The sequence below is a fragment of the Lynx canadensis genome, chromosome D3 (genome assembly GCF_007474595.2).
Source record: "Lynx canadensis isolate LIC74 chromosome D3, mLynCan4.pri.v2, whole genome shotgun sequence".
Classification (NCBI taxonomy): Eukaryota; Metazoa; Chordata; class Mammalia; order Carnivora; family Felidae; genus Lynx; species Lynx canadensis.
In genome coordinates this window covers 34,141,997-34,165,097 of record NC_044314.2, presented here as the reverse complement: position 1 = coordinate 34,165,097, position 23,101 = coordinate 34,141,997, and positions in this window count along the sequence as shown.

Below are 23,101 nucleotides of genomic sequence, written 5' to 3'. Positions count from 1 at the left end.
GGACATCGTTCTAAAAAAAGGTTGTTCTAAACTGTGCTGTCAAAAGGAAAACTACTGGATATATTCTAATACAAGACTTACAAGGTGAACAACTTTCTTTCTAAGTAAGCTTTGGACATATTCCTGCAATGAAGTACAGCACTGAAAAATTATAAAACAGCAGAGTTGAATATAATTAATCAGGATGGGGGATTTTACCACATAAGAAATGGGACTAGAATAAAATCAGACTTTTCAAAAACAGCACTGGAAACCAGAAGATAGTGGAGAAAAGCCTTCTAAGACCTGTGTGAAAATTATTTTAAGGCTTTTTAAGTGCTCAGCAGTCAGGGACATTTGAAAGCATGTAAGAACTCAACAAATTTTCATCACTTCCCCCTCTTAGGAAACTGCTTGAGGATGAAGACCAACAAAAAGAGGGCAAACCTAAGAAAAAAAGTGTGATATGTAGGAAACAAAGATTACAAAATGAATAAACAGCAAACAGAAGTTCCAGAACAACAACCTAAATGTAGCTTAAGCAACAGAAATGCTTTTTCTAAAAATTCTGGGCGGCTGAAAGTATAGCAAAGTATAGAACGGTAATAGAAGGATAGATAGGTAGATAGATAGATAGATAGATAGATGCATGATTACATACAGAAAAGGAGGAAGAAGGGAGAGAGAGTGAAGAAGGGAGGAAAAAGATGGGTGTTGATAGACACATGACAGTTTTATGAAAAATATGAACAAATAAAAATTATAAAAATGAAAAAACACATTTACATCATAACACCAACAACAGCAAAAGTTCTTCAAAAAGTTATTATAATAAAATTCTTGGCCAGTCAACAAACAATATTTGTACATTTATAATAATTAAACTATATTTATTGTTATAATTATCTTTTTAAATTTAGTTTACTTATTTTGTGTATTTGGTGTAGTAATTAAAAAATAATTTATATTGGGAGAGTGGATAAGGGTTAGTGGGAGGTGTTTTAAGAGATCTAAAGCTTCCTGTCCTATAAGTGTAAGTCAATATATGGGGCACCTGGGTAGCTCAGTCGGTTAAGCATCCAACTCTTGATTTTGGCTCAGGTCATGATCTCACAGTTTGTGGGATTGAGCCCTATGTCGGGCTCTATGCTGACAGCATGGAGTTTGCTTGGGATTCTTTCTCTTCCTCTTTCTGTGTCCCTCCCTCTCTCTCAAAATAAATACAGATTAAAAAAAAGAGTAAGTCAATATATATACTGTCTAAAATGTGTAAATGAAGACATGACAGCACAAATTATTGCATAGGAAATAGAGACAATTATTAAGAGAGACACATGTGGTGTTGGCAGGGAGGATGTGTGAAGCTTGTGTTTGCTGTACTTCTTTATATGCTTCAATGATCCCTTATTTTTTTTAATCATTGTTTACAACTTTAAAATATACTTAAAACATAATGTGTCGATCATGAGTTATCTCTGACATATGGTTAAACAAAACAACAAAAGAGGAAAGAGTATGGATAATATTTTTCTAGTTTAGCAACCACACACACACACACACACACACCACTTGGGTATATGTAAAACATCTCATAGCAGGAATAGTTAATGGGCTATTTTGGAAAAGATTCCTGGCATCAGGGGTGGGCCAGAGACTTATCTTTCACTGTACACACTTTTAAAAGGTTTCGATTGTTTTTCATAAAATAGATTTTTTTTTCAATTAAAACATCATTGAGTTAAAAACACAAGCTTTTCTTGCTATTTTTAAAAAAACAATGATGGAGATGAGTGAATGTCTGTGGAAGTGGAGTCAGTATTTACAAAATGTGAAAGCACTGTGTGTATTTATTCTCTAGGGCTGCCAAGACAAAATAGCATGGGCCGGGTGGCTCAAACAACAGAAATATATTTTCTCAAAATTCTAGGGGCTGAAAGTCAAAGATAAAGGAGTTAGCAGATTTGGTTTCTCCTAAAGCCTCCCTTTGGCTTGCAGGTGGCCACCTCCTGGCTGTGTCTTCACACGGCCTCTTCTCTGGGTGCTCATGTCCCTGGTGTTCCTTCCTCTTCTAAGAACACTAGTCATATTGGATTAGGGCACAACCATATGACCTTATTTAATGCTAAATCTCCAAGTACAGTCACATAGAGGGTTAGGAATTCAAAATATACATTTTTGTGGGGAACATAAGTCAGTCCATAACATTTGTGTTATATGGATAAAGTGAACTATTTTCAAGGGTGATTGGGTGCAGATTGTTAACATAGAAGGTAGGAGCTTGAGTTCTGCATTCAAATAGACCTAAAAGTAGCAGCCAGCTTTCTACCTACTAACTGTGCGATATAGGGCACTTTTTAAAAACCTCCTGCCTCAGTTTCTTTCTCCATAAAGTGGAGATAATAACAACAATTTCAAAAGGTATGTGGAACTTAAATGCGATCACGCATGTGAAGCATATAACTGGGTGCCTAATATTACAAAAAAACCCACAACTTTATAAACTATACTTATTATTTTACCATTCTGCAACAGAATATAATATAGGGTTGTACTCAGTCAATACAAAAAATATGGCACAGAATCACTTCACATATTTTATGAATTTGTTAGCCAGTTAGCCAGTCAAAAATGGTTTGTTTTTGTTAACAATTAGTGTTAGTAGAAAACTGTAATCACCCTGAAGTATATGGTCATTAAAGGGGCAATACAGCAGCATTCTTGCATCCTGGGGTCCGCTGCTGGGCATGGACAAATAGAAGAATGGTAGTGGGAGAGACAGACTGTCACATTAAAGGGGGCATCCACTACTGATAGAATCATCCTATAAGAAGGTCTAGGTGTTTTTTTTATTTTTTTTTAATGTTTATTTATTTTTGAGAGAGAGACAGAGAGAGAGAGAGACAGAGACAGAGACAGAAAGACAAAGAGAGAGATAACATGAGCCAAGGAAGGGCAGAGAGACAGAGAAGGAGACAGAGAATCCGAAGCAGGCTCCAGGCTCCGAGCTGTCAGCACAGAGACCCACGCGCAGCTCAAACTCATGAACTGTGAGATCATGACCTGAGCCGAAGTTGGACAATTAACCGACTGAGCCATCCAGGTCCCCCAAATCTGTAAAAATATTTTTTCTGACTCTTTTTATCAACAAATGGTGCCTATATGCAAAAATGCTTTAAATTCTATAAAACTGAATGTATCAAAGACGCTGCTGTTATTGCTGTCTTCCATCTTCCATGCTAGGCAAAATCCTTTGCTCTGGATGTATTACATTTCTATGAACTTCTTTTCTGGTGTATTTACAAAAAGTCTCTGACTTACCTATTTATCTTCCATTTATATTTATATCAAATTTTGTAAGTAATGGTCATTCATTTTTACTTTGTTCTCTCAGTTTATATTCTGCAATTATACTTTTGTACATGTTACTATACAATGTCAATGTGAGACAGAAAAGTACATTAAATACCTATGTAAGTCTAACTAATAGTTACAGAACGAGTACCTAGAAAATGCAACTTAACTGAAGAAATAAAACATTTGCTAACATATCAGAGATTCCCTGCTCTGCATTTTTTTTAATCAATACCTCCTCCTTCCTTCCATGGAGAAAACCACTTTCCTGGCTTTTGTGATAATTATATCTTTGTTTCTCTTCATAGTTTCACTATGTCAACATCCTTAAACAATAGAGTTTAGGGTTTTTTTTTTTGCTTCTGAAATTTATAAAAATAGAAACATACTGTTTCTATGAGAAACAAATATATATTCCTTTTTTCTCCTTTCACTCAAGAATATATCTGTATGTATATTGTAAAGTGGAATGCTATACAACAATGGAAGTGAATAAACTAAAGTAACACACAACAATAATTTTTTAAGTTTTTATTTAAATTCCAGTATAGTTAACATTCAGTGCAATCTTAGTTTCAGGTGTATAATATAGTGATTCAACACCTCCATACATACCCAGTGATCGTCGCAACAAGTTCACTCTTTAATCCCCATCACCTATTTAACCCATCCCACCACCCACCCACCTCCTATTTGGTAACCATCAGCTTGTCTCTAGTTAAGAGTCTGTTTCTTGGTTTGCCTCTCTCTTTTTTTTTCCTCTTTGCTTGTTTGTTTGGTTTATTAAATTCCACATATGAGTGAAATCATATGGCATTTGTCTTTCACTGACTGACTTACTTCACTTAGCATAATACACTAGTTCCAACCATGTCATTGCAAATGGCAAGATTTTTTGCATTTTATGGATTTTTAATTCTTTTTTATGACTGAGTAGTATTCCAGTGTGTGTGTGTGTGTGTGTGTGTGTGTGTGTGTGTGTACCACATCTTCCTTATCCATTCATCAGTTGATGGACACTTTGGCTGTTTCCATAGTTTTGCTACTGTAAATAATGCTGATATAAATATCATGGTGCATGTATCCCTTTGAATTAGTATTTTTGTATTCTTTGGGTAAAAACCAGTGCAACTGCTGGATTATATGATAGTTCTATTTTTTTAAATTTTTTGAGGAACCTGCATACTGTTTTCCAGAGTAGCTGCACCAGTTTGCATTCCCACCAACAGTGCAAGAGGGTTCCCCTTTCGCCACATCTTTGCTTTCTTGCTGGTGTTTCTTGTGTTGTTCATTTTAGCCATTATGAGAGGTGTGAGGTGCTATGTCATTCTAGTTTTGATTTGTATTTTCCTGATGATGAGTGATGTTGAGCATCTTTTCATGTGCCTATTGGCTATCTGTATGTCTTATTTGGAAAAATATCTATTTGTGTTTTTTGACCATTTTTAATTGGATTACTCATTTTTGAGGGTGTTGAGTTTTATAATTTCTTTATATATTTTGGATACTAACCTTTTTATCAGATATGTCCTTCGCAAATTTCTTCTCACATTCCATAGGTTGCCTTTTAGTTTTATCAATTGTTTCCTTTGCTGTGCAGAAACTTTTCATTTTGATGTAGTCCCAATAGTTTATTTTTGCCTTTGTTTTTCTTGCCTCAGGAGACAGATCTAGAAAGAAGTTGCTATGGCTGAGGTCAAAGAGGTGCTGCCTATGTTCCCTAGGATTTTTATGGTTTCCTGTCTCACATGTAGGTCTTTCATCCATTTTGAATTTATTTTTTTGTATGTTGTAAGAAAGCAGTCCAGTTTCATTTTTCTGCATGTTGCTGTCCAGTTTTACCAACACCATTTGTTGAATAGATTGTCTTTTCCCCATGAAGTATTCTTTCCTGCTTTGTCAAAAATTAATTGACCATATAGCTATGGGTTCATTTCTGGATTTTCTATTCTTTCCATTGATCTATGTGCCAGTACTATATTGATCTTTATACGAGTACCATACTGTTTTGATCACTACAGCTTTGTAATATAACTTGAAATCTGGAATTACGTTGCCACCAGCTTTGCTTTTCTTTTTCAAGGCATAACTAATTTTAAGTGAATGAAAAAAATACACAGGTATACAAATTAAAACACAAAATAGTCCTTTGGCTCATATCCACAGCTGCACTCTTTTTCCTCAGGATAACCACCACAAAATATGTCTCCTAATAGTCTTTCACCTACTCATTTTCATGTATGAACACATATGAATATATATATATTTTTTAAATAATAGGGATAATACACCATATATTATTCTATGACTTCTTGTTTTGCTTAAAAATTTATCTTGGAGGTCTTGCCCATCAAGGATGTTTAAGTCTTACTTACATTTCTTAATAGGTTTTCCATGGTGACTGAGAGTGGAGCTGTACTATAATTATTAGTCCTTTATTGATAAACCCATATGTTGGTTCTATTTTATGTCTGTGACAAAAATACTGCAATGGGCATGTTCGCAGGTACATCTTCGGGCATGTGTATACATATATTTATAGTCTAAATTACTGGAAATAGAAATTATTAGAAATAGAATTGTTAGACCAATAACTTTAAAAGATTTACTTTAAAAGATTTACTTTAATTCCAAAAATCTCATACCAAATAGCTGTAAAATCACTCTATCGGTGTACTTTCCAAACATAGTGGGTTTGGTCACTCAATTTTTGATAACGTGAAGTAGCACATACTTCTAGAATTCACTACAAATGTTTGCAACTGACAAGCAGAAGAATCAGATGTATATGATACTATTCCTTTGCTATAATCACCTCTCTGCTTCCATCAAATACCAACACAAATACCAACACAAGTATTAATGTTGCTTTATAGTCACTCAGTTTACATTTTATATTTATGTACAAATTATGATGCAAGGCTAGATTATAAATCAGAATTACACTTAAGAATTAGCTCTTAATATGTGTTTGTGAATTACAAAAAAAAAAAAAATGAATGGGTGAGCCCCAAACAGTGACAGGTGCTATGGAATCACAAGAAGGTATGCAAAAACTCTTCTCTGCATTTATAAAATGAAGAGTTTGGATAAGAATTGATGTCAAAAGTCTCTTCTAATGGACAAATTCTTTGCCAGGTCATTAAGAGGTGTTATGATTAATTTTATGTGTGCACCTGGGTGGGCCACAATACCCAGATATTAGGTCAAACATTATCTAGATATTTCTGTGAAGGTATTTTTATATGAGAGTAATATTTAAACCAATAGTCTTTGAGTGAAACAGATTACTGTCCATAATGTGAGTTAGCCTCATCCAATCAGTTGAAGGCTTAGAGAGAAAGTAGACTGTGATCCTTTGAGGAAGAGGAAATTTTGCCTCCAGACTGCCTTTGGATTTGAGTTGCAATATGTACTCTTTTCTGTATCTTTAGCCTATATGCCTCCCCTGCAGATTTTGGACTTCCCAGCCTCCACAGTTGTGTGAACCAGCTCCTTAAAATAAATCTCATTCTCTCTCTCTTTGCATCTACACACAGGCACACATACATCCTATTAGTTATTTCTTTCCAGAGAACTCTAATACAATATGCAAAGTAAGAAGAGCAAAATACTAGGCAGGACTGATGAATGGTATGCACTATAGCAGGTCAGGAAGGTGGGCTATCAGGTTAGGGTTGAGTGGTCAGAGAAATAAGCCCTAGAAATATGGAGTCCATGATCTATATTTGAGTTGTCAAGGCTATAACCCACAGGATCCATTTTGATTCTAACATTAACCTAGTATGTACCAATCAGACTTTTTGTATCATGTGGTCACATAAGGGAGGTAATTTTATTTTCATAAGGCTTAAGACTATCATCATAGTCTGTATGACATAAAAATTATTTTTCCTAGAATATTTCCAAAATGCTTATGATCCCAATTAGATAAACTGAAGCTAAGAACCACATTTCCCCTCTTCTCCTTCTCTCTTTTTTTTCCTCATTTTTTCAACACAGGGCTGGCTGCACACAGTAGGAGCTTAGTAAATACACACCTTAAATGCTTCTTGAGGAAACATAGGGAGGATGCACAAGATTAGGGGACTAATTTCCAAGTCTTCTGAGGCCACAAGTGTTGAGTTCCAATCTAAGTGATGCTCTGGCATGTTGGCACGAGTGACCCCTTCTCAGCAACCATACAGGGTTATGGAGAATTCAGAAGAAATGTAATCAAAGACCAAAAACATACTCTGTCTTCACAAAAGGGGGAACTTGGTTTACTTTTTCCCAGTAGGAACATGCTCCCTTATGTGGTGAATTGATACATAAGGGCTAATGAAAATTTCTCTGTTAGTTTGGCTGTATTTATAAGACAAGAGACGTGACAAGAAATGGACTCCAGAAGCAGATGAATGTGGATATATACACATACCTTCACTGAGGTAAAAATCACACCATGATCTAACACAAAACAAAGGAGACCATAGAATTACCATACATAGTCATGTTGAGGATGGGTATTTTAATCTAATAATTAGTTTCACCATGAATCAAATATTTTTTGTAGCTTGAAAAGAAATAGCATTTAGCTTAATTCTGATGAGGATAAAGCTTTGCTTCATTTGACCAAAGGTGTTTAAGATTTGAACAATAATGTGTAATATAGAAAGTCTTTAATGGCAACCTTTTCCATTCTAACTAGTGCATAATATTGGTTTTGCAATCATTTAGTAATTATATAAGGAGGACATATTTATTACGAATTATTGATTTTATAATTACTGCTGCTGGTATTCACATTATTACACAATGAAAATCTTTTAATATACAATGCTCTTCACCCTCAGCTGGTGAACAGATAGTGCAATGCAATTTAGAGAGTAGCCAAGAGTAGATTTTTATCGGTACTTTTTTTTTTTTTTTTTTTGCCAACCAGCTAAATGGTTTGCTTTCTGAAAAATATTGCTAATGGTGCTTAAGCAGAGAGGAATGTCCAATTTCAAGGTCATTCCTGGCAGTTGATTACAGTCACCCAATGAGCACAAGGTTCCTATTTAACTGTTAAGTTATTTTTGCTGCACTCATTGCTGGGAATTAAAAGTTATGGCTGTAAATTTGCTGCCAGCTAAATAGACATCAAAGGCCACAATCATACACTGGATCATGACACATGAAGATATATCTCTTATGAAATTGATTTTTCTCCATGTGCAAGGCAGCTTTGCATTACTCTCCTCGTGGAGTTTAGCACAGGAAATGTCTAGGCAGGCCAAGTGTAATTGTCAGCATAGTTTATATTCTGGGCTGAGAACTCCTTTTATTATTTTTTTCTCTCCATGAAGATGTGCAAAAAAGGTTGTCTAAGCATATATTTTGATTTCACTTGCCAACAGATTGTGAATAGCTGATTTAAGGTCACTGTCACCCCCAAATGGGAAAAGATTAGGTTTCTGAGGACCAGAAATATTAAAAAGTCTGCCCAAACAATATTTGCTGCTCACCAGAATTCAAAATTGCTGATTTTCACCCCAGAAACATCCCATAGAGTTTTATAAAGGCTGTGGGTCTATTATGCTGTTTTAATCCATCAGATTTTCACTATCCTGAGGATAAGAGCATCAAATAGAATTACATGGGCTTGATTAGTGTTTTTCTCTCTTCTGGATATCATGTTGCTATTACGGAGGGATCCATATTTTTTACAAAGCATGTAAGTTGTGTCTAAACAAGATACCTAAAAAATAAAGTCATATTTTAAATGTATGCGGATGGAGGTGCTATTTCTGGGCTCCTACATGGGAGAGCAAAGTCCTGAGCACTGTGCATTTCACTGGTGTGATTAGAAACTCATCATTAGAGCCAACCATTGGAGACAGGAGACTAGCTGACCCCAAATCCCTTTTTTTTCATCTGCAAAGTGAGGTTCATTCCTATATTTCATGTGGAAGTTCAATTCAAAACTCAACAGCCTGACTTTTAAAGCTTTCCAAAATATTACCCTAACTTTACTTTTCCAATTGATCTCTCACTATACTCCTCCTCCATACACTGAGCAAGGCTTAACTGCTCATTTCCCACAATTAGAACATGCTCATCTTGAATATCATTTGCAGTAGATCCTTCACATACCAGTTTGAAACACATGTCCTTCATGGTTTTCTCTTCCTCTTCTTTTAGTCTATACCACTCAAAACTTAACCATGTTCTAATTCTTTTACTGTTTGCCTGCTTTACGTGTTGATTTGCAATGGTTTCTCCAACTAGAGGGGTTTGGTTTCTGTTATGTTTTGTTGTGTTGTGTTGTGTTGTGTTGTGTTGTGTTTTTAAGGATGAGGAAGCTATCTGCTCATTTGTAAACAAACACATAGCTTGGGCCACAACAGTGTTCACTAAACACTTTTAAAATTAAGTGTAATAGAATTGAATTCTGGGAGATGGGATTCTAGCTGTAAATAACAGTAACAAAGAACAGTGTGTAAGGAGCCCTACCACACCATGAGTGTTCCTTAATTTGGTATAGTGAAGACACCTTTATTAGCTACACTTTGGTAACTCACCTAGGACGTACAAGACAACATCTCTCCCAACTTAGGGTAAAGGAGAAGCATTTTAGATTTACGAAATATGCCAAGTACTGAGATAGTTGGTAGGTGTTGTTTATTTTACTTAAATCTTAAGTAATTCTGTGAGGTAGGTATTATAATACCTATTTTATACCTACACACATAAAGTGAGATTCAGAGAAATCAAGGAACATAGCCAACATCATAAAACCAGCAAAGAGCCAACAAGGTTTAAATCCTGACCTTGAGGTCTGTATTTGATTCCATGTTACCTTCCCTGATATTCCATCAAGACACACAAGTGTCTTTATAAATGCTAAGTGAATATATATAGCATGATAAAGTTTTTGAAAGGGAATATGGGATCATTTTGTCACTATTAATAGCATCTTCCTCATCCTCACACCTTCAGTTGATATCTTTGCTCACTTTCACCCACACAAATGCTAAGAATTTTTTCAGAAATCAACTCCACTCTCACCTCTAAAGTCAAACATTTAATGTTTACTTCAGGCCATGTTAATCTCATTGTCTATTCACCACAAAATTTTATTTGATATTTCTATTTCTGAAAGATTTGATTCTGAGTGGTGTTCTTGGTCATTTCACAATTAAACTTAGGTTTATTTTAGATTAGAGATGGGCAAACTGATGCCAAAGGACACAGATGATTTGCCAAAGATCATTTATAATAAATGAGCCCTGGAACTTAATGATTTATGGGTTTGGCCAAATTCAACCTTCTTTATTTCTATAGATTCACATTTGAAATCTAAACCCTCTTACACCACATACAACTCACATACACGCAAAAATTTTAACCACCTAACATCTTAACTCAGATTTCATCCAGTTCAGAGTCATGATTCTAAAAATAGCCAAGAGGGATGGACTAGGTTTGTACAGCACTCAGTTTGACTTTGCAGCTATTTGATTTGCCCTATAAGCCTACTTCCTCACTATATCATTTAGTTACTTGAAGTAGAATCAATGTCATGAAATTTCCTTCTTTGTTTTTTAAACCCTGTAGAACTTAACACATTACCAGGAATATTGAGTTATTCAAGAGATATTAATTGTTCAACTGAAGCACCTGCCACCATCCTCATCATGGTTCCCATCAATGGATGAATATATTTGAAGACTTGAATAAAGGCATCACCTTGTACCACAGTGTCAATGAAGATAGATTGTGTATCATGTCTCCTAAGATAGAAGGAATAGGAATTGCCCTTCTTAGATTTCCAAAATGTTTGGACATCAGAAATAGCAGGGAATATTGTTAAAATCTTGGATTTCTTGACTTCATCTCATACTAATTTAAGCAGAAGCATGTGGACAGAAGCTTTAAATAAGGAATAGGGGTCTACCTTCCAGAGTCCAATAATGGGTTCTCCTTAGCTCCTATAAAAGTTAAGAAAGTCATTAAGGAAAGCAGTTGCATTATCTATCCTAATTTCCCTAAATCTCATGATTCTCTTCCACTGGTAGAGAAAACAGTCTTGCCAACTAGAGAGAAAAACTCAGATTAACTATAATGTTCTAGTTACTCTGGAATATGGATATTTTCTCTCTCTCTCCTCTTCTTAGTCCCTATTGCAATGAATCAGTCCATTTTTGCCATCTTTATTTGGCACCTACACTAAGTCAGGCACTCTTCCACATACTAGAGGTATGGCAGTGAATAGGACAAATAATAGCCCAAGTTTCAGGGAGTTTAGATTCTGATGGGGAATATGAACACAAAAGTAAAAAAAAATCATGTGAAGTAAAATTTTAAATTGTTTAAAGAAAAAAATAAGTCTTGTAAAGATAGGAACCCAGGATGATCGTATAGGAGAGTGGCTGGAATAAATGGAGTTCTTTTAAATTAGGTGGTCAGAAACGGCCTCTCTGAGTAAGTGGCATGAAGGAGGCAGACATAAATGCTGAGACTCTGAGATTCCAGGAAGAGAGCAGCAGGTGTGAAAAGCCTGAGGTTGAATAAACAAAATCTGCACTGCACATTAAAAAAAAAATTAAGAAGTCTAATGGACTAAAGGTGGGGGGGAGAGGAAATAATGGTTTGAAATAAGGTGGACAAGGCCATATGGATTAAGGTCTTGTGATTATTTTTTTGAGAGAGAGAGAGAGAGTGCATGAGCCAGAGGAGGGTCAGAGGAAGAGAGAGAGAGAGAGAGAGAGAGACAGAGAGAATATCTTAAGTAGGCTCAACACTCAGCATGGAACCTGACACAGGGCTCAATCCCATGACCCTGGGATCATGACCTGAGCTGAAACTAAGAGTCAGGCACTCAACCGACTGAGCCACCCAGGCGCCCCAAATCTTGTGATGATTTGAGTAGGGATTTGAGTTGAAGTGTAATTGGAAGCCATTTTATGGTTTTAAAAAAGAAATGATATGATCTCATCTCCCGGTTGAATGCAAACAAAGTTCTAGGTTCTGGTTGATAACTGTGGAGATATAGTGATGGAGCAGTCAGTGGATTTTTATAATCCCCTTCTAATTTAGGATTCTGACACAAAAATGAGAGTGCAGAAGGAATTTCACTAACATATGTTCACCTCATAGAAATATTTTAAGGAATATAGATGTATGTGTATTTACATACATATGTATATATATAATTATATGCACAATATGTGCTTATGTATTTCAGGAAGATATTCACACACTTATAAAGTTACCAGGTAAAATACATAGCCAGATGGAATCTTGTAAATATTTCTAATGAAGCCATTTTGCTTAGATTCATGACAAAGGAGAACATAGATGGCTTTCTTTCATTTACCCAGTTTCTAGAGCAACTTATTATTACTGTATTTTCCAAAATAGATTTTTATTTTCCCATCTTGTAAAAATGTGATTGTTATTTATGTAACTTTCATTTGTCTCCAGATGTTCAGTTTAGTGACACTCAATCAAACTAATGAATTATGAAATGAAACTAATATTAACTCAACTTTCCCAAATCACTGGGACAGAAAGCAAGACAGAATTCATTTCTGGAATTCCAGGATGGTGGAAGTTTTCTACACATAGCTCGTCCCAGTGTCAATACTTTCAGGTTTGAGAACTAGTTCATCTTCTGAGGCTTCACATCCTTTCTGGGGCACAAAGACATGTTAGATATCACCTAATCAGTTTCTTTTCCCTAGATAATTCTGTATATTAAACTAGCCTATTCAGTACATGTCTGTAACTTACAAAGCTTTTCTGAAAAAATGCACCCACACTTTTCTTTGAAAATACATCCTACCATGTTAACTACATCTATCAGTGTTCCTTCTTTCTATGATGATGTGGTGCAAGGAATGGTAAGTTAGGAATTAGCCATTTTAGTTTTTGCCATATATGCCAAGTTGACCAGAGGGTGTTATCTTGGGCAAGTCACTTGATCTCCCAAGGGTGGTTTCTTCATCTGCAAAATAAAGGGGTTGGATTAACTGATTTCCACGGTATGGTCTACCTCCAAATATTGTTCTTTTTGCCTTGATTGTTTGATTTTATTTGTCTATTCATTCCCATATATTACATATTAAAAGCCTGAGAATAGGGTCCTTCTACTCCTATTTAGTATAGTGTTTCACATATATGAAGATTAGAATAGATGTGCCACTCTATTTTATTTTCCTCTGAGCCAAAATAACTGTGTTTATTTTCATTAGGCTTCATAATTTCAGCAAACATTTTATCACCAAAGTAAGAATGCCAAGCCAGACAGACAATTACGCAGAATAGTCCTTCCTTCCTGCTATTATGATGAATACTTCCATCTCTTGCCAATCCACAGAGCTTCAGAAGGCATCATGAGAGTGGCGATTCTAGTCAGTGCTCTGCTTTTTATTGCTTTTTACATTTTATTTGTTTATGTTTTTTAAAGTATCCCCATGCTCTTAGCTTTCAGACTAAGTCATAGTTTGACAAGCCAAAGAGTCCACATGCAGTGTTAAAGGAGATCAATACTATTTTGGACAAATTTACACTATCATCCTCAAAATGCAGGGGTTAATGCAAGATTAAATGTGGTAGTATAACTTTTGATTATCTGTGTGACACGATTTTGTAAAATAGCAGATCATTCAGAAATCATTCATACATGGCCTTGAGATGTATTAGAGGATGCATCTTTGATCTCCCTTTCTAATTATTTTTTGCTTTGGTCTAATGTTAAAGAAATAATTTGCATTCCCAAAGCACATACCAAATAACAACAGAGGAAGGGGACTTAGAAAAAAGCAAGGGAGAGAGAACCAGGATAAGTTTTTCAAATGCCATGGAGAATTCATAAAGTAAATTTGTATGTAAATAATCCAGATTTCATTAAATGTACTCTTTGTTCTGTAGGCCAACTTCTTGTCCTTAAAATTCTTTCCATTCTTCTCCTCCTCAAAACCAAAGTCACTGAAGATCAACAAATAAACATGAATTTGTGAGTACCTTCTATAAATACAGAATTATAGAAAATACATGTTGAGAAAACAAGGCTCTTGCCATTCAGAAGCTCCCAATCGATGCTGACACATGAAACTAAAACATATGCAGTGTGTAAAGTAAGAGATGACAGCACATAAAAATATCATATAATAATTGTTCAATTGTTGTGGTGCAGAGCATCCTCACTAGAAGACATTAAAGGAAAAAGATCAGTAAGAGCCACTCTGTTGAGAGAAAGCTTCACAGCGGTATTTAAAATGAGGTTCAATGTCTGAGCAGGATTTGAATAAACAGAAAGAAAGGAGTACATTCCAGATTCCCCTGTCCAGAAAAGAATGATTTGGAAATATATTATGCAATATAAATCCATTACATTCCATTATATCAGGGCAGAATCTGGGCATACTTAATTTATTTTATCCAGAAATTTCAAATAAAGGATCTTGAATCAAGACGTTACCTAGAAAATTTGCAATGAAAGATGGGTAAATCCCCCTAGACAACAGTGTACGTCAGTTGTTGAAATTCACTGTCTTGTTCCAGTTAAGCACAGTAGCTGGATTTAAAAGACTTCTAAAGTCAAACAATATTTGAAGTTTTGCACTAAGATAGGGGCGATCAAATCCCATGCTTTAGGGTATCAGGGTTCTGCTGTAGGGCCCTCTTGAGGATTTTTATCCAGTCTTATTGTCACATAACATCAAAAAAAAGCTGTGCTTAAGATCAGGTTACTGATGTCCTGTGTGAGCATAGACTTAGACAAAAAATAAATTTCTGTGGACTGTAACATATTCCCACTTTTCTGCACCTCAAGATGTAGATAATCCCTCAAAACCTCTGCTTGCATAAATTTTCATCATTGGGACCAACTGGAACAGTAATACCAGTAATCAGAACCTCATAGCTTCTCAGAACACATGACTGTAAACTATATTTCTCATATATTTCAACAACTGTAGATGTAAATCCTATGAGATATTTACCTTGGTAGATGCCCAGGAGTAGGGACAAAGAATGAGGACAGGGATGAGATGGGAGAGGGCTGGAGAAGTGAATAAAATTTTTTAATATCATATTTCTCTATCTGTAAAGAACTTATAAAGTATTTGCAGAGACAAAGTAACTATATGCGCACACACACACACACATACACACAAACAGACAAATAAAAAGATGTAATAAAATGACAATAATAAGAGAGAATGAGGTTAAGTCTGAAATGAGACCATGTGGTATAAAAGAAACTAGAGATTATTGCCAAAATACGTGGAAAAGACACATCACAAGGAAAGAGGAAATTACTGTTTTGAATGTCATTATTTAGTGACAGGTTGGGGAGCAAAGAAAGAAGGCCAGTGTATGCCAAGGTGAAGACCAGAGAAACATGTGTGAGTCCACAATTGTTCTTTGGCTTAAATATTTTTATTCTCACTTTATAAGTGAGGAAGTTGAGATTTAGTGAGGTTAATCACTTTTTCAAGACGAACTACATAATTGGTAGAACCAAGATGAAACTTTGGGTGTGTCTAACCCCAAAGTCTTTGCATTTCCCTACTGATGTGCATGAGCAGATCTTACAACCTTCACACCCAGCCTGACTTCTGTCTTGAAACCTCTACCTGTAGACTGTTTCTTCCTCTCTTTTTTCTTCTTACTCAGGGTGTTCCTTCTGACTTAGTTCTCTCCTATCAGAATATAGCTCATCCTTTAAGGACCAAATGAAAATCTATCTGGTCCACAAAATATTTATTTCATCTGCTTCTTATCCTTCATGGTATAACAAAAAGAACCCCAGTCTTAAAGTTAAAAATTCTCTAAATGTTCACTGGATTAAAACAGAGAAATTTTAACTGAGACTGTTTTGAGGATATCTCAAATAAAAAAGAAATGCTTTTCAGAGCTCAAATGGGTCAATCAGATTGGGGCAGACTGTTACGATTAAGGACAACAAAACATCACAAATTTCATTTCGTTTACAAGTATTTCTGTGGTTTATTTCTATATGTGAAATGTAAAATAGCAACCATTTAGATAATTCGAGCCTAGCAAGTGCCTGGCGTTATATCAATTTTCTAGCTATTTTGGAGAAAATGGTTATTTCTTCTTTAATTATTCAGTTGATTATGTCAATTCTACAATTCATTTAGCCCGTGTAGACTCAGTCTCAAAGTTTTAATCCAGAGCCTGTCACTCACTTCCTCAATGACCTTGGGCAAGTCACTTAATTTCTCCACATCTCAATTTCTTTGTCTGTAAAATTGGGATAATAATCTTGACCTCGCAGAGAGGTTGCATGAATTAACTGATTAATGATTATAAAGCAATTTGAAAATACTGAACACTATATAAATGCTAAGTATTGTTATTAAGCAAATCAATTCAGAAAATCAAGATAATGACATTTCTTTTCAATCTATTTCTTAAAGTGCTTAACGCCTTTGCATCTAAGCTCCATGTTGTAAAAAAGCAGTTTAAATATTTATAACTTGAATTTTTCTGGTTTAACTAGTTCCTACTGCATGCTAGAGGAAAAGAAAAACATTCTCTTGAGCTGGGAACTTGAATGTCTCACTCACTTTGACTTTTTGTTTATATCCACTTTAATTCAGGGAAAAATTTTATGGGTCAAGTATGTGTATATGTGTATGTACATATGTATGTATGTATCCATTTACTAGAATCCTGGAATTTCAGAGTTGAAGTGGACGTAAAGGCTATATTCCAATCTCCTCGTTTTATTGATGTGACGAAAATATTCAAAGAGACATGAAATGATTTGTTCAAATTTACATGGGCAACTTGTACCAGAGCTGATTTCTATCCTGAGTCCTTGGCTGCCCAGCCTTCAGGTGCAGAGCAGATAATAAAACGGGAGAAACATGAGGCCTACTTTCAGGGATCTTACTTGGCAAGGCTTATGAACTGATAGCCTGAATGATTATGATTAATTAATGTGAACTTTAAAAACAACATTAAAGAATTTGACCAATTCCTGATTTATCAATAGTGGAGTTTGTTCATACAGCTTTGAAGGTACAATTCTATTAGGATTCATCTTTTTGCAGCTTCCAATTTTTGTCACCAGTGCATTCACTTAATTGGGTCACTTGCCTTAAAATCAGGTGAACTCAATAATTAGGTACCAGTTTATGTATAGAAATATGTATTTTACTTAAAGATATAACATTTGGCACATATTTTCAATTATAATATGCCATTTTTATGTCCAGATCAGCCTATAGCTGAATAACCTTAGCCAGACATCATCTCATTGGGGCATGGTTTCCTAATCTATTATATAAAGGGTCAGGGTAAAAAACTGCTAAAGTCTCCTGCTAACGTTCTGAATACTGCGGTGTCTGAGATGAGCTTTGAGAATTCCTCAGGTAGATATTGGATTCTGAATAGGTCATAGACAATAAATCTGATTGTAAAACCAGTCACACTTTAAACCAAATGCTCATTTGAGGTTTCCTATCTTCAACGAATACATTTGCAGGATGTTAATGCTGGAAGGAATATTAGAAATCATTTAGTCTGATTCCCTCATTTTATGTTGAGAAAACTGAAGTCTTGAAATATTAAGTAAATAGTCCAAGGTCACAAAGTCAATCAGTGAGGAAGCCAGGTATAAAACTCAGGTTTTTGTGAATCCTAGCTGAATGTGCTTTCTTCTAAATCATTAATTAAGATGACATTGGGGTAAATGACACTTTTCCTTTGAAGTTAGGACTTTCATAAACCAAAAGAATAGTTAAGTCTTTAAATATTGCTTCTCCTGGTGTTCATTTTTCACTCTTCCCAATAGTTTGTTCTGAAGACACAGCTTTTATTTTTTTTTTTTATTTTTTTTTTTTAAATTTTTTTTTTCAACGTTTATTTATTTTTGGGACAGAGAGAGACAGAGCATGAACGCGGGAGGGGCAGAGAGAGAGGGAGACACAGAATCGGAAACAGGCTCCAGGCTCTGAGCCATCAGCCCAGAGCCCGACGCGGGGCTCGAACTCACGGACCGCGAGATCGTGACCTGGCTGAAGTCGGACGCTTAACCGACTGCGCCACCCAGGCGCCCCAAGACACAGCTTTTAAAAGAGAGTAATTCCTTTCAAAATAACAAGACTCGGATGCCGTAATGTCCAAAATGCCGTCATTAAATCCTACCTTTCCTTTTGATGGACTGTTGATAATAAATTTCATGTATTTTTGCTGAATGGGTTTGGAGAAATCTGTTATTTGCTTTCCTTAGAATGTTTGGATTGAGCAGCGGAGACCTCACAGCTTCTCTTGGTCAACCTTGGATTTTCAGAGCAATGCTACAGATCCAGACCAGTTTGTGAAGGGGTCTAGTGCCATTCATAGAGTAATATGGGATAGCTGAAATAAATGTTGCCCATGTGACATCCTCTGCTGAGCAATTTAAAGTATATCTTACCATCAGAGGAAAACGTCATATGGCATTTGAGGGCTTTTGTACCAGTTCTCCTTACAATTGATTGGGTTTGTGAATGTCTGAGGATCTGGAGAATCTAACATGTAATGTCTCACACATTGTCCAGAAATATGGAAGGGAGAACCTCAATAAGAACCTCTCCTCTTCACAAAAGCTTGTGAACAGGACTGTGGAAATTCCACGCAGGTCTAGATTTATAGATTGCCTTTAGCACCAGGTGATGCTTATAGGCTTTGCTGGATATAGCACTTGGTCTTCAAGTGTGGAGCTTCTCAGCCTGCTCAATAACACTATTTTATCACAAGATGATTAAAAAAAAAAAACAATAAACTACCACAAATGGCTAGTCCTCAAGAACCTCGTATTTACTTTCCAAAAACTGGATCAGGTAGAATAGTCACCTGGTCACCAATTCCCCAAATCAGAAACTTGTAGCTGGGAATCATATTTTCACCATCCCTGAGGTTTTTCATAATATAGATCATTCCACTCACAATCTCCATTTCAAACTCTCATGGAGACATCAAACTTGAAATATCTCAACTCACATTCTTCTCTTTCCATCTGTTGTTAATTCATTAAATGATTCCTCAGAACCATTGTTACCCACATATAAATCCCCGTGCAAATGTGATATGTACGTTCTAGGGAAAAGACAAACTCCGTATTTTTAGATGCTATAAATTTCATCATGTGAATATCATTCCTGTTAAAAATTAAATGTCTCTGTAAAGGTAGCAGATCAAGTTATCTGCCATTTACAAATTAGAATGAATGAATTTATTTGTACTATCTTAGCACAGGTTTAATGACAGAACCAAGGGGGAAATAGTAGATAGATGACACCATACAGTGTGTGTGTGTGTGCGTGTGCGTGTGTGTGTGTGTGTGTGTGTCTTTTATGTTTTAGGACATAGTGAGAAATCAAGAGAAGATTCCACCAGCAAAATTTTAATTTTTTTTAATTTATTTTTGAGAAAGAGAGACAGAAAGCACAATTAGGGGAGGAGCAGAAAAAGAGGAGACGCAGAATCCAAAGACAGGCTCCAGGCTCTGAGCTGTCAGCACAGAGCCCAACGTAGAGCTCGAACTCATGAACAGTGAGATCATGACCTGAGCCAAAGTCAGACCTAACCAACAGAGCCACCCAGGTGCCCCTCCAGCAAAATTTATCTATAATCTTTCTTCCCCCAAAGACCCTATACTTCCTGTCCTGGAAGAGCAATCCACCAGATCATTAATTCTCAATCTACTCTGTGCCAAAAATACAGATACCTGAGCCCAATTCCCAAAATTCTGATGCCGTTGAATTGGAATGGTGCCCTGCCTTTGACATCTTTAAAAAACTCTCCAGATAATTATTGCACATCGAGGGTTGAGAACCTGTGCCTCAGATCCTCTACATCTCTGCTTCCATCATCAGCTTCTGACTTTCTCCAACCTCTCTGTCTAACCACCTTTTCATGTACTGATGTGGTAGTGTTCCTCTAGAAGCACTTGCACTCTCAACATGGTGAAATGAAGCATTGATCACTGTGTTTCTCATCCAAGTTTCACAATTTATATCATGTGATTAGACATGAGTGTTTTCCACCGGCTTCCCAGGACCTCCATCTGAAAAGATACACTTGAGCACTGATCACCCAGGCCTCCAGTGTTCCTCTCCATGTTAACACCCAAGAGCAGTAAAACTAATTTAATGGCCCACAGCCATTTTGGGGTTAGGATCCTTTTGAGAATCTACTGAGTGTCGTCCCACATTTAAACATTCACACACATATTTATCTTTCAATGGACTCACAGCCCCATAAAGATCATCTATATATCCCTAAGGGTCCAAGAAACTTGTGTTCAGAATGTCTAAAATGATTCCTTTTAAGGATTAATGTTTTTAATCAGATAAAACCCTATAGAATAGTGATTAAAACCACAAGCTCTGAATTTGAGCATGGGCTTTAAAATCTAGTCTCTATTCACCACTGGTGTGGCATTGGGCAAATTATGTAATCTTCCTGAGTCTCAAGTTTTTTTATCTTTTAATTAAAAGTAGTAATACCCATCTCTGAAGGTTTTAGTGTAGCTTATATGGAATCATGTATATAAGCCATTTAACACAGCACCTGGCCATAGCAAATACTCAGCAAATAGAAGTTATAGTGATGGTAATTGATAATAAAAATAATTCTTAAGAAGCACTAATAAGTTCTGGGTAGGTATAACTTAGACAGAATGAAGAATTGCTGGTGACATAGTAGGGCAACATTTTTGGCAACATAATAGGGCAAACAAGACATTTTTTTCCCTTCATATTTGTCTGTTTGCATCTATGTAAAAAGTACATAAATATTAGGAAGCTGGTCTGAAGAAATACATACAAACCAACTTCAGTAAATTAAACAGAGAAATGGAGTAGTCATCTGAAAAGTAAAGGCTTGAAAAAAAGACTACTGAAGACCAAGAAAAAAGAGTTGGATTCTGATACAGAGACCCACCTTCTTCTCCCTCTGCTGCTTCTGTTTGACCATGGCTTAGGACCAGTTTTGTTCAAATCTGCCTAGTAGCTCTCTGGAGAAAGTCGTCAACAGCTGATTACTGGGCAGTGCTATGCAGGGTTAGTAAGACCTCTCCCTTCCCGCTGGCATCAGTGAAAGATAGACCATTAGGACTGGGTTTGGAGTTTTGCAATTTTTATTACCAACTAAGATTGTCTTCTGAGCCTTGACTGATTTTCACACAAGAGAGTTGAAAAGATCTACCCCTGGTCACCATGCCATCCTGATAGAGAAACTCCCTCTTCCTGTGCTTAAATACCAGAATAGGACTACAGAATCCTGGGTGCTCACAGATCCACAGCGGGAAGCACATAACAGCTTGCATTTGTCACCTATACCCTGTTTTTCATAGACAAGTCATAACATTGGCTCCAGAATGGAACACACATACTCTAAGCTTGGTTTTGGCAGGCAAATGAGAATGAAAAAGGCATCCACCCTTTCCTTATGGAATGTAAACACCTCACTGCTGGGCAGAAATTTACATCCAATTTTCATATTTGTAAGGAAATTTATATATGTTACTCAGCAGAAATATATGTTTTTATATATAAATATAAATGTATATATTTTCAATTTTTGCATGGAAATTTTCAACCAGCTCATCAAATTGTCTCTGATTTCTCGAGATACACATTTTTCCCCAGTCTCATAAGATAGAAACTGGGAATATAATGTATAATGTTTTTTTCTTAAATTCTTGGATTATTAATTTGAATTATGTCATTCTGAGCTGATTGCAGACTGCCACAGTGAAGTCTGAGCACAAGGCTGAACAGCTACATTACATGAGGGTCTAATGGCAGGAAAGACTATGAGGAGGAATGTGAAGGAACAGGGTCCAGGTTTTAATGGAGACACTTGCCTAGTATGCACTACTTGACCTACTTTCTGCTTCATGCAGTCCAGTTTAGGCAGCTAGGTAAAAAGCAGGCTGTAGATGAAAACCAGATACTACTTCTCAGCTGAGATTTCTATGGCAAAATAATTATGAAATTAAAAGTTGCACATGGATTGCACAACTCATTTTTAAGGAACCCGATTCACAGACTCTAAGATTTTCATGAATGACTATTTACATTCAATTATTCAGTCAATCTCATAGAGACAGGGTTGTAAGATTGAAGGATGCACATTTTCTGTTACGTTTCTGAAAAAAAATGTAATGTAAAAAGAAACAGTTACCTAGATATCAAGATGCAATCACCTTGCAGTTAATATAAAAGATTTTTTATAAAGAAAAACAAACATTGATTCATCATAGCTATCCAAGTAGAACATCAGTAACTCTCTGAACAAGCAGCCAGCCTAAATTAAATCAAAAGGCAATCACAAGAGAAAGTATGTGGGAGCCATAGATCATTGCACAGGGAGGTCAGTGAGCTCTCAAAACCTGACGAGACGACTGGCCCTGAAAAACCTACATAGATCTCCCCTGACTCTTGCCTGGCTCAGAAGCATGAGAAACCTAAAAAAGTTAAGGCTCTTTTAATCATTAAGAACCAGCTAGTAGCCCAGCTGAAAACCAGTTATGAACGACATCAAGAAGCCAGGAGGCCATGTATCTGTATACATCTTCCTACAGATACCTGTACCTGGAAAACCCAAGGTTAGACCCCGGGCCCTACTAAAAGGCAAAACCCCTTCATAAACCATTATCTCCTCAGCAGGAACCTGGTAGACGCCAAAGATGACTTCACATGAGGGACACAGAGGAAGTCTCCATCTTCGCCTACCAATTGTTTTCCGTGTCTGGTTGAATCTATTAATGAGCAAACACAGA